The following is a 17,676-nucleotide window of genomic DNA, read 5'->3' on the forward strand; positions in this document are numbered from 1 at the left end:
GTACGTGTGTGTACATATTCGTTGTGTAACAGTGCGCTCTCTTTCTTTCTCTTTCTTTAGCTGTAAAACTTGTAAGAATCCGATCGTTCACCCTGAAAGTCTTTTAGAGTTCACTTCTGAACTTTCTCATTTAGCAGATCGATCAGCGGCTGAGGACTCAGTCCGGCAGTAATGAATACCCACTGCTTATTTCTCTTTCTCTTGCCGCCGATTTTAGCGCCCTGCTGTGAAACACTCACCTAGCTGAAACGAGGAACGCACACACACACACACACACACACACACACATAATTATTATTACAAATAATTGCAACTTTGTTTTTTTTTTAAAGACATGTCAATCTCTGTCTTCTCAAATCAAGAGAGTCTTTAGGATCTCTCACGGTTTCCCTGGCAACACAGTTTCAAGCCGAGAGCCTGAGTTTTTTCCTCATTTCCTCACATCTTTTTTCTCAATGGTAATCTGTCAGGTGAAAGATGCAGATTTTCTGACAGGCAGATGCCCCAGGAGGAGGCCACGGGAATGAATGAGGGGAAATTGATTTGTTCAGACGGCCCGCGAGGCAGAGCGGGGAGAAGGATCTGTACTCGCTTACACTGATTGATTTCTGGGGAGATGACCAGGTCCTGTTCCCCTCCTCACCTGATGGCCCGAGTGAGAGGATAACAAAACGTCCCTCAATCTATTTCGTCCCCCTCCTGATAAATTGAATTGTTACGCATGAATAATCTTTCCGGTACATGGAGCCGAGTTACTCTCAGTGCATTAAAGACCGGAAGCCTTGCCACGTTTTCTATGAGTGATGGAATAAAAATCCCCGGCCTCGTTTTTATTTGCATGAGGTTTTACAAACATGAATGCATGATGCAATCTTCAATAAATCTGGAGAATGATACAAATGAACATGTTAGAAGAATAGACAGTGTCATAAAGTTTGCGCAGTTCTGATTTCTTTCAAGATGACACGAAATTGATTTCATGCATGAAAATACTTTCCTGTGTGTGTGTGTGTGTGTGTGTGTGTGTGTGTAAATGTCCCAGGCCGTATCGGGTTAGCTTCATCAGTGTGCATTATTCTAAAGAAAAATATGTTTGTTTTGATCATATTTCATCAAAACGTAGTACGTTTGGGCTCTGAAATTACTTTTCTTTCCTGCTGACTTATCCAAGACCATGCGACTGTGGAATAGTAATATGATAGTCTAACTTTTCAGGATCCAATCAACTTGCACCCTACATTGTTTCACTGCTGAGTTTTCTGATTCATTCGGAAATAAGGCCCATCATGAAAGCTGAAGGTGAAATATATCGTTTTACACTGCCTTTGGTCAAACAGACTGATCCTGGCCCTTATTCTTCAGCATCCTGTTTCGTGTTTCTCACTTACTGACATTATCAGTCTGTATTTAAGACTCTAGATAGCTATATATATATATATATATATATATATATATATATATATATATATATATATATATATATATATATATATATATATATATATATATATATATATATATATATATATATATATATATATATATATATATAATATATAATGTGTTAATTTAGTATTATTCATTCACTGTTAGCATTGTTAAAGTGCCCCTATTATGAGTTATGAAAGCATCATTTGGGAGTCGCTAATAACAGGTTGACATGCATGGACGGTCAAAAAACACTTTCTTTTTCACTTCCATAATATGCATTCGTTTTTACCTTATTTGTTTAACGACTCCCAAACGATTCCTTTGACATTTTTATTTTTTTTGCCCTCCTCCCACTATTTTAAATTTTCATTCAGACTAAAGCGAAATACCAGCGGGCGGGCAACACGCTAATATTTCACGTTGACATCAGCATTAAACGGCTTGGGATTCGTTTTAAAAGACTCGTTTGAATGATTCAGAGTCGACGCGACTCTTTCTTTTGAGAGATAATAACTTTATACGTGGTGCACTTTCAGATGTAAAACTTGCAGGATGTTTTAATTCACGCACTGCGCGAAAGATCATTTCCAAAAAATCTATAACACGGACACTTTAAAGGTAGGCGATTTTAGCTAGAGACTTTTTTTTTATATATTGGTTTAAAGTCTCTTCTCGGGATGATAGCAATAAAAAATAATAATAAAATAAAATGGTCTAAATATTATAAATATATATCTTCCGTGGAAAAATGTTTGCCCAATCGTTGTAATTTTTCTGAATGCGATGATAGGGTGTCCGACCTGTCTGTCAGCCTTCGCATTTGCATACCGGTAGAATCGATAGCATTTCGGGGGCGGGGCTACCGGAGCAGGCTGAGCCAATCAGTGTTGTTTAGTAAAACAAAATGTGAAGACTTGTCCAAAATTCAGGCGACGGTGTCAATGCCAATACACTTCCGGTGTTTCTTCTCAACAGGTGAGCTAACTTCAAGATAAAAGTATTTTTAATATGTTGGACTTATATTGTAAGTATCCTACTTTCACACGAGACGTGCCTTCGCTTTAATAGAGCGGTAAGAGCTGGGATTGGGTTGTTTGTTGTTGAAGGTTGTTTGAAAGCATGCTTTATTTTGTAGCACCACTGAAACTGCCTATTCTAGCTGTAAAGTTAGATAGATAGATAGATAGATAGACAGACAGGTATATATATATATATATATATATATATATATATATATATATATATATATATATATATGACAGGTAGATAGATAGATGATAGATAGATAGATAGATAGATAGATATTCAGAATGATAGATCAATAGATTCAAAATGACAATAGAGATAGATAGATAGATGGATAGATAGGCAGGCATGTTGGAGGTACAGTATTCAATAGTTGACTGTGATTATATGTTAATACTTTATGGCAGTATTGCGCTAATACAAAACATACACATCAAAACTAGGACAATATTCTCTGGTGTATAAATAAGTTCTAAATCAGTCTGAAAGTGCTCTAGAAGGAGATCTTGTTCTCAAGGTGATTTAACAGTTTTCAGATGATCCACAAAGTCAATCGCGACTCTCAGTGTGGGATTGTGGGAACTAAAACATAATTCCTGTTTCGCTATCATGAGCTCTGAGACTTCTTCTACTTACTCAAGGCAAACACTCGATATAAAAGCTCTGATTGTGGAGTTTTGCTTTTCAGTGTCGCATCACTCGAGGTAGAATGAACGTAAACCCAGATCAACCCTTGCTTTCTTACTCTTGCCGTGAAATGCTTTTTTAACAAGGTTAAGTGCACTCCGTGAATTCATTTGCCGTTCGAGTGGAGCTCAAGCATGGCCTTTCTCCGTTCACATGTCTCTGCAGCACAGGGTGAACCGCCGGTTGGCCCGCCGCTCTCTGCAATTTCGCAACGATACCAACCGCCAAGCTTGCAAGCTTTGATGGCACGGCCCATCGAAGACTTTGCCAAGTCATTTATTAAACATGGCAGGAGCCTATCACTGGCCCACATTGCTTGTGTTTTCTTTCTGCCATGTGCGGAAATCTCTGACGCCCTTCTCCCCAGCTGGGTGTGCAGGCATTCTGTATTCTCAACAAATCCGTTTGGTTTTTCCAAACGTTAATATGCTGAGACTACAAAAGCAAACAAGCGACTTAAATAATTCATTGTGATTTGCGAGATATACATAAAGTATAAGGTGCCGTCAGCCAGTCATTATTGCAGAATAAACCCAGACAGAGTGACCAGGAACCAGACATGAAGCTGATTACACGACTACTTAGCAAATAAATAAATAAATAAATAGACATAAAATATTGATTTTAGTTCAAATGTTTCCATTATAATAGACAAGAGAGAGTGGCCAGTCAAGGTTTATGAGAGAGAGAGAGAGAGAGAGAGAGAGAGAGAGAGAGAGAGAGACCTGTGTGTTTGTGTTATCTAATGTCATATTCATATTAAATCATTATTTTTTTACATTTAATATAAGTTTATATTTAGATGCAAGTATTAAAGAAAAGAATATATCCTTCCACCTCTGAGATTTTCCATCCATCCAACCATTCATCGATCCATTCATCCGTCCTTTCTTCCTTCCTTCCACCACTGAGGTATTCCATCCATCCATCCATCCACCCACCACTGAGGTTTTCTATCCATCCATCCATCCATCCATCCGTCCATCCTCTGAGGTTTTCCGCTCATCTATCCACCTTTGAGGTTTTCTGTCTGTCCATCTTTCCTTCCTTTCTTCCATCCATTCACCTCTAAGGTTTTCCATCCATCTATGCATCCTTCCACCTCTGAGGTTGTCCGTTCGTCCGTCCTCTGAGGTTTGACCTTTGAGGTTTTCTGTCTGTCCATCCTTCCTACCTTCCTTTCTTCATTTCATCTATCCACCTCTGAGGTCTTCCATCCATCCATGCATCCTTCCACCTCTGAGGTTTTCTGTCTGTGCGTCCTTCCTTTCTTCCTTCCATCCATCCATCCACCTTTGAGATTTTTACTCCATCTGGCCATTCGTCCATCTGTCCTTCCCTCCTTCCTTCCATCTATCCATCCACCCACTTCTGAGGTTTTCCGTAAAAAACTCATAAAACTCGAGAAACGCAAAAGGCTGATTCAGAGTGTTTTCCATTTGGTATAATTACCCGAAGCGGTGTTAACTAATTACAGACACGTTAAAATGGAAAAACAGAAATAAGAGATGTTTGCAAAGGCAGGTAAATGTAAATTGGTCAGATTGAGAACGCACAATGGTCTATAATTAGTTGTTATTGGCCCATCAAATTTCGGATTAAAAGAAACTGCAGCATCGGGCCCTCGACAGACGCAAATGAATGGCTGTGAATTTGAGCGTTTTCGGCATAATGGGTAAAGCAGGAGAGAACAAGTAGAACTAATGCCTGGAGTTATAAGTGAATCCACGTCTGTGAGGCGAGTGAATAGATTTTTTAATTTAAGATCACAGCAGTGCCACTTGAGAACTGAAGAACATTTCTCAAAGACGTCTCTTCAGGCAGCACTGTGCTAATTGAATAGAACAAGATGTAAAAGTTTGTGACCGTTCATGACAGGGTCACAACAGTGAAGCAGCCTGGTTTTTTTTTTTTTTTTTTTCATTGAGGTAAACATCCACATACCAACAAACTCACTGTGTCCTCAAGGATTCTGGGCTGTTTCAGTCCTGCACTTGAGACATGATGTTGTTTACCACAGACTTGACCTTCAGTCGTACAGTATTATGCTTACAATGGAAGTCTACCAGACAAGTTTTTTTTTTTTTTTTTTTGGATAATCACCTACATGAATTGTTCAGTAAAACACAATAGAAATATTTAGCTTGAACCAAATTGTTCTTTTTTCAACTTCTGGCTATGTTTTTTTTACAAATGCATCTATTTGTTATGCATGTTTTATGCGATTCAAAGTGCTTTGCGAAGCAAAATAAACACGAAAAGATTTTTTGCATAATTGCATTAAAAGATGTAGCATAATTTTGTGTGATTTATTTTTTGTTTACTTTTTTATGATCCTAGAAAAGAAAACCAAAATGCATAAAGCGTGATTAAAAAGGAAAAAGAAATGCAAATGTCTACCAAAATGGAGTCAAACTCTTCACATAATGGAAAAGTTGTGGCCTTTAAATGAGAAATCCAATAAGCATCTCAGTGACTCTTTCCAATCCAATGATTTTTAATGTGGAAGGGTTCAATTTGTGAACTGATGCATAATTCTTTTTTTTTTCCTGTGAAAATTGCCTTTTTGTGATCCCCGAGTCTATCCTGTAATCTCTGGCTCTTTTGGAAACACTGATTCGGATAGTGCAGCATGTAAGTGACAGATGTGCTCTCACAGTTTATGAAGGATCCGATGGAATATGTGTGACTGTATTTGCCGGATACTTGAGTTGTTTTGGCTGATGGGTGAGAACTCTGGGGTTTAATACGTGTCTGACTCGAGGGTCATTTCACTCAGGGCGTCTTGACTGCCTATCTGTGAAAGAGGCGCTCTGGACTTTGAGGCATAAAAGCCCGTCGTAAAGGTCATCGCAGAGGCAGAGTCACGGGCCCATGAGGCAGCACACGGCATGTAGTGGCATGTTTTTAATATATATCAGGAAAACGTATGCTTTGCTGCAGAGTTCAGACAGAAATTCATATATATATATATATATATATATATATATATATATATATATATATATATATATATATATATATATATATATATATATATATATATATATATATATATATATATATATATAATATTTATATATATATATATATATATACATATATATATATATATATATATATATATAATATTTATGTATATATATATATTTATGTATATATATATATAAATATATATATATATATATATATATATAATATATATGTATATATATAATATTTATGTATATATATATATATATATATATATATATATATATATATATATATATATATATATATATATATATATATGTGTTTCCAACTTATATGCTATTTTGCTTTGCTTTCTTTTGCATGTGCTTTGTTCTGTAAAGCTGAAAATGTTTTTTTACATATTACATAATTTTAGTTTGATAAAGAAATAAACTGACATTAACTAGTATTTTAGTATTTACTCTTGTAAATATAATTTGATTATAAGAAAGCTGCTTAGTTAGTTTTCATAGTTTTATTTTATTTCATATTTTTAATATTATATTATTATATTTAATTTTTTTATATTTTCCAATTACACCAAAAATATATATTTCACTTATATATTTTAGATGTAATATTACTATAAAATATTTTATATAATTTAGTTGCCATTATTTGTCTGTATTTTATTATATTCAATTTGTATTGTTTTATTATCACACAAATAAAGTTGTTGCATGGAAAATATGCTTTTTCTGTATTCCATCATACATCATACAAGTTTGAAATGATGTGATTTTTTTTTTTTCATGAATTTTAATTTTCATGTGCGCAAACCCTCTAAAGAATAACAGACCGACAGAAGATTTGTTACTAAATCCTACCACAATATACATATTCAGCGATTCAGGGTGAACACTGTATGTGCACTACACGAAACATAGAGGGAAAAAGATTTATTTGACATTGTAAAACATATTATTTTTGTATGTGGTGCTTTAGGGCATAATAGAGATGGAAATGACAGATTTGCTGCAAGTTGATGCGATACGGTCTCATTTTTTTCCACTACGTTTCGCAGTTAAAATAAAAAGTGGGTCAGCCTGCTATTGGAAAATGAGAAACGTTTGTCATTTACCTGACAGAAAGAAAACACCGTGAATGCATACAGGCCGCGCAAGTTCAGCTTCGCGCTCTCGCTTTTTGTCGATCCCCCACCAAATCGAGACGGCGCGTCAGAAATCACAGTTGGCTTAATTGAGTTGTCTCAAGATAGGCACTAAAATCAAAGCTGTCACCTTCAGGTACACCTGTACTGGAGTGAGGGCTGAACGAATTAGCGTTCGGTGAAGGACTTGAGGCCTCAAAAGTGACAGATCGTGCATTTTAATTCCTGCAAAAACAGCTCATCGGGAAATCCATTAAGAGAAGGCTCTCCATGTCACGCACTTCCCAGCCAGACGGAAGAGTGCCAGATCGCTCTCCCCGCGGTTATTTTCAAAGCCTAGCATCAGTGCAAACCGCTCTTTTTGTTCCTCTGTAATTACACAAATAGACTTGAATGCGTTTGACCAACAACATTTCCCTCTGCTTACTGTTAAATATAGGTTAAAGGGCTTTATCGGTTTGTTTTCTAGTAAGGCCGTGCTCGTAGACGGCATCTTCTATTGATAGGAGTGCATTTCAAGGCCACTTTTTCTTTCGGTGGCCTTGGTTTCTGTAGTGTTTTTCCCCCAATTTGTTTTCTTTATAGGGATTTTTCTCCATCGGGAGTTTTGAGCCTTGAACCAAATCAGCCGGATCTCAGATGAATTCTAACTTTTATACTGTGATATGAAACAAAAACATGTGAGATAGGAGAAAAAAAAAATAAAAAATTTAATGTCCTTTACATGTTGCGGTAATACCGTAATGATTTAATATGAGACTTTGTAGCTGCCTGTATTTATGTGTACAGAGGTAATAAATCAACGACAGACTTTAACATTATGATCTGCATATTCATGGGTTTAATGTTAAACGTTACCAGCTGCATGTTTTATTTTTTTTGCCCATTTTACCTGTAAACGGTGTAACAATCATGCATGTAAATATTAGGTATTATTCATTTCCAGCCCTAATTATATTCACTTCCAGTTTCTAATTATATACAAATACTAATTCATACAAAATTAATTATTTAAAATGTAAAAAAAGGATAGATAGATTTAGACCTCTGACAGAATTTTCAATGCAAATTGTGCTTTAATTTTCATTATTGCAGTTATTATTATTTGGTGTTTATTTAATAAAACAAAAAAAGCATGACTTGGGGCTTCTACTGATCTTATTGTAGGACTGTTTTGAAAGGTTACGTTTATTTTAAAGTCTTTTTCTCTTCTGAGAAAATAAATGGAATATTACCTCTGAAAGCCAGCTGTGCTCGGTTTCTCTGTATTTGTTACGTAAACAAAAGACTATTAACCCAGGGAGAAAATTATATTTTTAGAAAGAGACGGAAGTCTACTTACTTCTTTCCTGAAACTCCGCTTTCAGTTATTTGTGATATTCGTAAGTAGACCTTTTTAGTCTCCGTAAATAGTTCAAGATAAGTGAGATGTTTTCCAGACAGATTATATGTGGAACTGGAAAAAACGGATACTCCATTTAATGCAAATTAAAAAAGCGTGCGATAACGAGTGGCATAGAGTGTTCGCTTGGTCACTTTGTTTCATTAAAAACATCGATTTTTCATGAGATTTTAAAATGCATTTCCAAACGCGTATTTCCTCCACTGTCTAAATGTTTCCAAAATTTCACACGATACCAGATTAAATTCCCGTTTATTTCTTAAAGACGGTGGGTTTAGAAACAGTCCTGGTTGTTTTTAATCCATCATTTAGATGAAGCTCTTTTCAGGTCACGTGTGTCTGTGTCTGATTTAGTTTGCGGTGACGGTGGGCTTTTATGAGCCGATGTCTGGTCCGGTGTCCCCGGTGGCTCCCATCAGCAGATGTGTTTGTCATCACGCTGAAATGTAACCTGATGTTACATAAACTTCCAAAAATCTGTCTGCTGCTGCCGTGAACTAACAGGTTGCCTTAACTAACCTGTTAAATTTCACATGATGGCGCGTGAAAACAAGACGGAGGAAAGAAAATCTCTCTCTCACTTTTTAAACCAGTCAAAAGTTTGGAAAAAATCTTTAATTGAATAAAGTCTCTTATGCTCACTAAGGCTGCATTTATTTTTATGAAAACATACAGTAATATTAATATTGACTGATGAAATGAACAAGCCACAAGTATGTACATTCTTGACTTTTTACTTAAAATGTAATTGTAATAAACATAATGACTTTTTCAAAATTCATCTTTACTTTTTTTCTTGAAATTATTTCGACTTAGATCGTTTTACGTATTTATTTATTTATTGTTATTATTGGTTGGCTCTAATATATTTGATATTGTAATATATTTATCTTATTATAATGTAATTTATTTTTGTGAAGTTGAAATTTTAGAATAATTACTACCATTACTACATGCTGCTTATGATAATCAATAAACATTTTGTATTATTAATAAAAAAATGTTTTGCTGCTGAATATTTTTGTATAATATTTTATTGTAATACCATTCAAAGTAAAAAAAAACAAAAGCAAATAAGCATATTTTTATTCAGCAAAAATGCATTAAATTAAAAGTAAAACCTAAAAAATAAATGAAAAATAATATTATACATATTCTGAATTCTGGTAAAAAAAAAAGAAAGTAAAAAAAAAAAAAAAAATAAATAAAATAAATAAAATAAAAATAAATAAATAATAAATAAATAAATATATATATATATAATAAATCATGATTTCCACAAACACTCTAGCAAAAACTCTTTTTGATTAGAACAATATTAATAAATGAGTGCTAATAGTAATTGGTAACAATTTATCACAATTTATCAGTGTATTGGAATGATGACTAAACTGAGACTTTTTTTGGGGGATCATATTCCAGGAATCTGACATGCATCTCCTCTTCAGTTTCAGAAGAGATCTCCATAACATCTCAAATTTGTCAGGCTTGTCATATTTCAGAGATCTTGCACAAACTCATCTCTAACAATCTGATCTAGAAGGCCCACGTTTCATTTAACACGTTAAATGTCTCATCTCTTGTGTCCTAAATCATTTTAGGAGAAAATATGGTCTCTAAATGAGAATTTCACGAAGCCCTTTGAGCTTTGAAAGAGCAGTCTCTGCGCAGTGACGTTTCTGTCTGGTCGGGAAAAGATTCGTACGTCTGTACACAGGTCTAGCCTTTGTTCTTCGCAGACCTGAATCGACATCCTAAAACGATACCTTAGTCCGAGTCTAATAAAAACGCCGCTTCTTGCGCAGCGCTAGCCTCTAATCACAAACATGTATTTTCCAGTTCCTCGATCAACCTGTTGCTCTTGGCAACTGCGCGCAGTCAGTGTCATTCAGACCCTGTTTATTTAGCATGTCAATCACACTGTAATTATGCGGAGGGGGAACCTCTTGTCAAGCGCTGCCTTCGCATGCCGTAACTGACAAAGAGAGTGTAATTAAAATCATTATCCGCTAATGACTTCTTTCATTCTTCTTCAAAACCAGGTTCCATTACCACATGCCTTCTCTCTCCGCGTTTACAACGTGACATTTATACCATATAATTAGTGTTACTTTTGCGTTCGGCAGAGTTAAGAGATAACGCTTGCTGAATTTGAGCAAATGTGGAGGTGCTAGACTGTTAATCGAAAGCAGGTATTTACCTGAATCGACGAATCGAAAAGCGATACCTTAGTCCGGAGTCTAATAAAAGCTTTTTCACACCATGCCAGTTCTCGATCTGAAAAAAAGTGTCAGTTAAGCATCATAGCTGATACATCAGGCTTTAGTACAATACAGCGAGAATTGAGCAAATGTGGAGGTGCTTTTTTAATCGGTTCAAGTATTTAGTTTGATACATTTGATTATATGTTCTGAAAAAAAAATAAAGTTATTCATATTGATACATCAGGCTTTATACAATACAGCGAGTATTATATCAGTTGTATAGCAGACTTTTTTTATATTTCCAAAAGGTGACACTATTCATATTGAACTCGTAATGTATATCCGTGAGTATTATAACTGTATAGCAGACTTTTTTTTTTTTTTTTTTTTTGCATAAAATATCTGTATCTCTCAATAATATTTCTTATAAGATGATATACAGCGAATGATAACATTTCTGTTGCGGTACAACAGTAACTTGGGGTTGACAAGCCGTATAATATTTAATATTTTAGAATGATTTTAATAAAAATAAAAAATCTTTTGTATGGATAATAAAGCAAACCTAAGTTGCTCCAAGTGTTCATCCAGAAATATTAATAACAACAATAAAAATATCATTACATGTAACAGCAAAAAACACTGTATTGTAAATTGTATTGGTATATTATTGAATTAAATAACTTTTATTAGTAGTACTGTTTTGTTTTATTTTGATACTGACAATAACATTGAGGATTTTGATCATTTGGTCATATATATTGTATTTGCATACATTATTGTATTATAATTCCTTTCTACAGCCAAAACTGTCCGTAGGAGTTTAACTTAATAAATATTTGGCTGGTCACGTGATCTGAATATGGCTCTTTGTGCACAGCTAACCAGCTTATACGATGTCAAAATGGTATCTGTTTTTGGAGGGAAAACTTTTTAGATCAACTAATTATGTTCTGCAGAGTGTGAAGAACTTGCTTCATCAAAACAGTTTGCCATCAAAGCGGTCATCAAAGAAAACATGTGTTCTTGCACTCGGATTCTGAGGCAATAAACTCCGGTATGATGACTAGTGAGGGCTTTAATGTGAGTGGACAGGTGTGGGAAAGAGGGATTGTGGGATATCAAGGTGAGTGCAGGGGCTTATGGGATAATTGGACCTTTTGTTGATGGAGTGTGGCAGGTGGCATGGCCATCTGCTGATGGCTGGTAGTGGTGTGGAGCAGGCGAGGGTGTCAGGACGTCCCTGCGGACGTGATTCTGAGAGTTCCTCTCCATCACTCACGGCTCAGTGCACAGCAGGTGAGAATCAGATGGTGTGGAGAGGTGAAGGCAGGCAAACGCTTCATCACAGGCCAGCTGATGAGACAGACATGGCCAAAGGAAATTAGCGGGAGCATTCCTGTGCCGCCGCTCGTTGTTTGAATCCGTGCTTTTATTTTTATGAAGCTTTTATTTAAGCAGCGAATCAGCATATTGTAACGATTTCAGAAGGTTCGTGTGATCTGCTTCAGAGGTCACGTGATACCCGTGTAGCTTAGTTTTACGTTGCAGTACTTGCAGATATATATCTGATTTACAGAGCTTCAAAATAATGGCCGCTATCCAGTAGCTTTCCCAAGCTTGGAAGAGTCAGATTAAAGTTTTAACTCAGACTGTGTTTGTCTGATAGAAGAAAGTCATATACAGCTATAGGTATAATAATAATTTTATAATAACATTTTTTGGGTGAACTATTCCTTTAATGATGCTGATGTATATATATATATATATATATATATATATATATATATATATATATATATATATATTAATAATAATAATAATAATAATAATAATAATAATAATAATAATAATGATGATGATGAAAAAAAAATATATATATATATATATATATATATAATTGTATATATACATTACATTACAAAACTCACTCAAACTTTTTTGTATAATAAAATATGATAACAATGATATTTTAAAATAAAGATCTACAGATGCAAATATCTCTTGCGAATAAGCTCTTTATATAGATTTTATTTTTATATATTTATATCTTTATATAGATTTTATATATTTATTTTATATGTATGAAATTCTAATATTAGCTTACTTATTTCACTGTGTTTGTTCATTTATTTATATATTATTTATATATTATTATTTATATATTATTTATATCTATATATTCAGGACCTACAAGCTTATAAATTATTGTAAATTAAAACAATGTTTAATTTTTTACAATTAGATTTATGTGAGGTGAAAAAAATCCCAACACGGACACCGAAAAACTGAATAACTTTACAATCCACCCATATTCATTCGTATTCGTTGATTTAACTGTGCTGTTATGCTGAAAGTAAACTAAGACGGCTTCCATTTTTAAATAATGTAAGTAAATTTTTTATATCATATATGGACAGAGACGAGAAAATGTATTTCATGAGGCACATGTAACCAGCTTCCTTATGGCCAGCGTCTGTATTGTGTGAAACGGTGCTTAATGTGTGCAATATAGCACCACTGCAAGACATATCTCATATTTATCGCCACATCAAACCACACACACATACAGCTGATCTCTTTTGCTTCTCTGCAAGGCCTGTCTGATCGTACCGGTTCTCCAGAGGGAGAGCTGGTGACTGCGGTGGAGCTTTGCTAAAAGCCTCGGAATAACAGAGCGCTGTGCACATGCTGTGAGGATAGTGGAAATGACCCGGGCCCCGGAGAGCTGTTTAAAGTTTTAAAATCGCCATGTGGTAAAAGTTCTCCGGTCCTAGCACAGGCTGGCTGAAGATGCAGGACAGGTGCTTGGGCCAGACGTTACTCACAACCTGATTCATTTTCTGCAGAAAATTCTAATGGTGCTTATGAAGTTGCTGCCAATTTTTTGGTTGATTGCCAGTGCATTGCTATGAGGTCGCTACAGTGTTTTAAACTGGTCCTATTAATAATTTCATCTTTAGTTCATGTGTTTAAAGGGATGCTCCACCTCAGAATTAGCATTTTTGTCATCAGTCACTTACCCCCATGTTGTTCCAAACCCATAAAAGCTTTTGTTCAGAACACAATTTAAGATATTTTGGATGAATAGTGACACAGTAGAGCGTGAGTGACGTTACTGTGCCGAATTGTAGAATAAAGTCATTATTTTGTTTTGTTCACTTCATAGCATTTTGATTGAGCCACTGATGGCAGTATTCAGACTCTAACAGTGTATTTTACTTGGCAGTCAATGGGACAGTCCTCCTCGTTTTCATCAAAAATATCTTAAATTGTGTTCCAAAGACGAACAAATCTTTTACGGGTTTGGAACGACATGGGGTAAGTGATTAATGACTTTTTTTTTCTATTTTGGGTGGAGTATCTCTTTAATGTTACTGTTTATGGCAAAAAAGTTACGAAGCTTAACGTCTGCTAAAAGAATACTACTTTTTTGGCACAGTATTTTGCACACGTATCTGATTTTGACCTGGATGCATTAAGTGTGCAACATTCCACACTTTGTTTTGATATGTCTTTTGTTCAGTTAAGTGCAAAATCTGGAAAAAGCGTAATTGAGCTGCTTTGACGCTCTTTCTGCGGGATGTTTTTCATATCCGCGGGTTGAAACGACCCCATGGACGTGATATTTAGCCCCTGGAATGTGACTTTTATCAGGCGAACCCACCAAAATAGTGCATTTCACCCCGCGGGAACGCGATTTTTTTACCAGGAACCCCACCTAAAAAGCGAGAGGGCTAGTTTTGGGTTGCATTCGGGTGGGTTTTGCTGTCAAAACCTGGCAACCCTGGAAGAGAGGCACTAATGTACACTGTGTAAAATAAATCAAGCATGAAAACCTATTAAGACTTTGTAAAAAGGCTCTGGGGTTGCTATAGGAACAATACTGTGTTTCTAAAATTTTAAGTGTTTTTTTATTTTATTTCTTGATTTGTTCGACTCCTTAGCGTATAAAACCATCTCACTTATATCATATCCATAATAAGTCATGAGTCTTAACTTACAGTATCATTCATATCCACGATGATGGGTGAACTGTAAAGTTTAATGCTTAAGATTATAGGTTTGTTGTCAGTTGCCTTTCCACTAACAAGGCAGAGGAGAACAGATGCAGCTCTGCAGTTGGCTGAGAATAACAAAACAACACACTGTCACAGTAGAACGACTGTTATGAGGAAGGAAGTGGGGAAAAATATGGTGTGTCCTCAGCTTAAACTCGTCGTCGGGTTCAGTGAGCGCCACACTGTCACTAACAAAGAGTGAGATAGATGTGCCCAAATAAATACCCCAACCTCACATAGCAAGGAGAGGTGAAAAGCGAAAGAGAGAGAAACTGCTTTTGAATTTCAACAGAATGGCTGCGAAGATTACCTGTCCTTTCTTGGCTATATCTTCTTTTTATTGTGTGCTGACGGTGAAGCTGCATTCAGGGTCCTCACGCAGTGTTCGCATATTCCTGTAGGAGTGCATATCACTTGCCTAAATTTGTTAATTCATACTTTCACGTACGCTTTCACTTGCATGCGTATATATCCACCTCAGAAGTGTTTATTCAGCAGCTGTGCATTAGTATAAAACCAGAAGGTGCACCAGATATGAGTCGTTGTCACAACCATGTCTTGAAATAATTCAGAAGACGCATTCATAACATAAGTCAACTAAGTCAACACAAGATTTATTATTTAACACTTAAATAATAATCAATTAATAAAGCATATAGAAGTTAATATAATTAAAGCGCCCCTATTATGGGTTATGAAAGGATCGTATTTTGGTTTCAGGACCCAACAAAAAGGTTGACATGCATATTTTTAACTTATTTGCTCAACGCTGAATTTTTCCCTCTTTTTCGACATGCTAATCTGCGGTGGTTGGCTGATTTAATTTCCATGCCATTATGCCTGTAACGCCTGCTAGCAGTGCTGCTTTGTGTACAGCGTTACCGGGGAAACGGCTATTTTTACAGCTCCAAAACCGGGAACGTACTTCCAATTTTCGTTCAGATCAACGCAATAATTACGTTTTCCCAGGTCTGTATGCGCAACAAGTGATATTTCCTGTTGACATCCACCAGACTCTTTTGAAAACTACTCGTTTCAGTGATTCAGAGTCGACTCTTTCTTTTGAGACAATGACTTTATACGCGGTGCGCTTTCAGATTTCGAGCTTTGCAGGTTGTTTTCATTCACTTTCATTGAAAGGTTATTTTCAGAGTCCATAATAGAGGCACTTTTTTATACATGTTCCTGGATCAACACCTTCGCTGATCTTGGAAGCACGTTGGATTTGAAGAACAATTTTATAGGCTTACAATCAGTTTTTGCTGCTTGTCATTCATCTGTCATTAAATCTGATTTTAGAGATTATTAACAAGTTAGGGTGAGGGTAAGAAATGTCCAGCCTTTTTATTTTTTTAGCCGTTATAACTTAGCGATTAGATACAGGCTGAGCATCTATACACATATTGCTGTGGAGAACTGGGCAAAGATCGTAGGCATGCATTTGTGACCTTTGCACGACCCCGTCGGAGAGTAGATTAGACCTATTAATGCACATAAGGCAGCTGCTCAAAAGCAGTCATTCACACACTTGACCTCTCCCGCGAGTGTTTGTTCTGTAAATGAAATCCACAATTTGCTTTCAGTACATCTTTTAGTATGTTTTTCTCTGACATTTCTAAAACGTCCTCATTTAACTCGTTCAGTCTGTCAACCAGCAGCTTTACTGGATGGACAGTGTTTTGATAAGCAGACATAAGTGCGTGTTGCTGTGACAGTTGTTATTTCCAGCCGTGACATTTTGTTCTTGTAAAGAGTGAACAGGGGCAAATATAACTGCCATACAAAATGTATGAAAAACGATTTAAAAACCGGTTTACCTTGAGGGATAAAGCCGAGTGAATTTTTTCACAAGCGTTCCTGAGGGAGATGACAGGCAGCGTGAGCGAACGGCAGCTAAATACAGACCCGCTTTCTCCGTTTGAGGATGCTCAGATCTGTTTCTTTTAGTCTTGTTTCTCTGATTCTGTCTCTGTCAGAGCAGTAGTTGACCCCTAATGGAGAAAGGTCTTGTGCCGTGACTGCAGCCTGCGATGTTTTTAACATTGGAGAGGTAGAAGTGGCCTACAGTCAAACAGTTTTTAAGCATTATGATTTTGGCATGTTTTTCGCGTAGCATAAATGTGCATTATAATAGTATATTGTGTCTTAAAAAAAAAAAAAAAAAAAAATATAAATATATATATATATATATATATATATATATAAAATAAAATTAATAATAAATAAATTATATTTTTCCTACAAATCTTTCAGTTACACAAACACCTTGATGCTCATGACAAGAATAGTGTATATAATAGTGTTATCTTTATTGAAGTGAATTAAGTTTAAATCACCGTCATGCACGAACGAATGATAATTTCGCAATTTTACACATAATAATTCACGATGATCGCATTACCCAAAACTGAAATGGCACGTCAAAATAACACCTTCAGGGGATAACACATGTCTTATTAAGAGGAGACGAACTCCCCCTAGCTCTCCCGTAGTTCGCACCCTGCCTGTTTCTCAGAAGTGTGCTTTTTATTTTCATTTGAGCATTTTTGCCATCTCTTCAGCTGAAGATCAGTCTTCGGTCTCCTCCTAGAAAAGCTCATCTAGGAGAAGACAAACGTCACCAGAGGTGAGTCTCTCGGTAACATGAATTTAAACCCACTTATAGCACATGCACACACACACACGTGATTTTGTGAGACCCTGCGTGTCCCCCGGTGTGCGACTCTCCGTGAAGCTCTA

At 35.8% G+C, this 17,676-nt stretch overlaps 1 long non-coding RNA gene across 1 annotated transcript in view; it reads left to right on the forward strand.

Annotated features, from left to right (window-relative positions):
* The first annotated feature begins 2,353 nt into the window (after window positions 1-2,353).
* LOC122323166 overlaps window positions 2,354-17,676 on the forward strand; it is an 80,916-nt gene continuing 65,593 nt past the window's right edge. The window contains exon 1 of the long non-coding RNA XR_006246958.1: window positions 2,354-2,406. This is a non-coding gene — a long non-coding RNA (uncharacterized LOC122323166). The remainder of the gene's footprint in view (window positions 2,407-17,676) is intronic.

The sequence above is a fragment of the Puntigrus tetrazona genome, chromosome 18 (genome assembly GCF_018831695.1).
Source record: "Puntigrus tetrazona isolate hp1 chromosome 18, ASM1883169v1, whole genome shotgun sequence".
Classification (NCBI taxonomy): domain Eukaryota; kingdom Metazoa; phylum Chordata; class Actinopteri; order Cypriniformes; family Cyprinidae; genus Puntigrus; species Puntigrus tetrazona.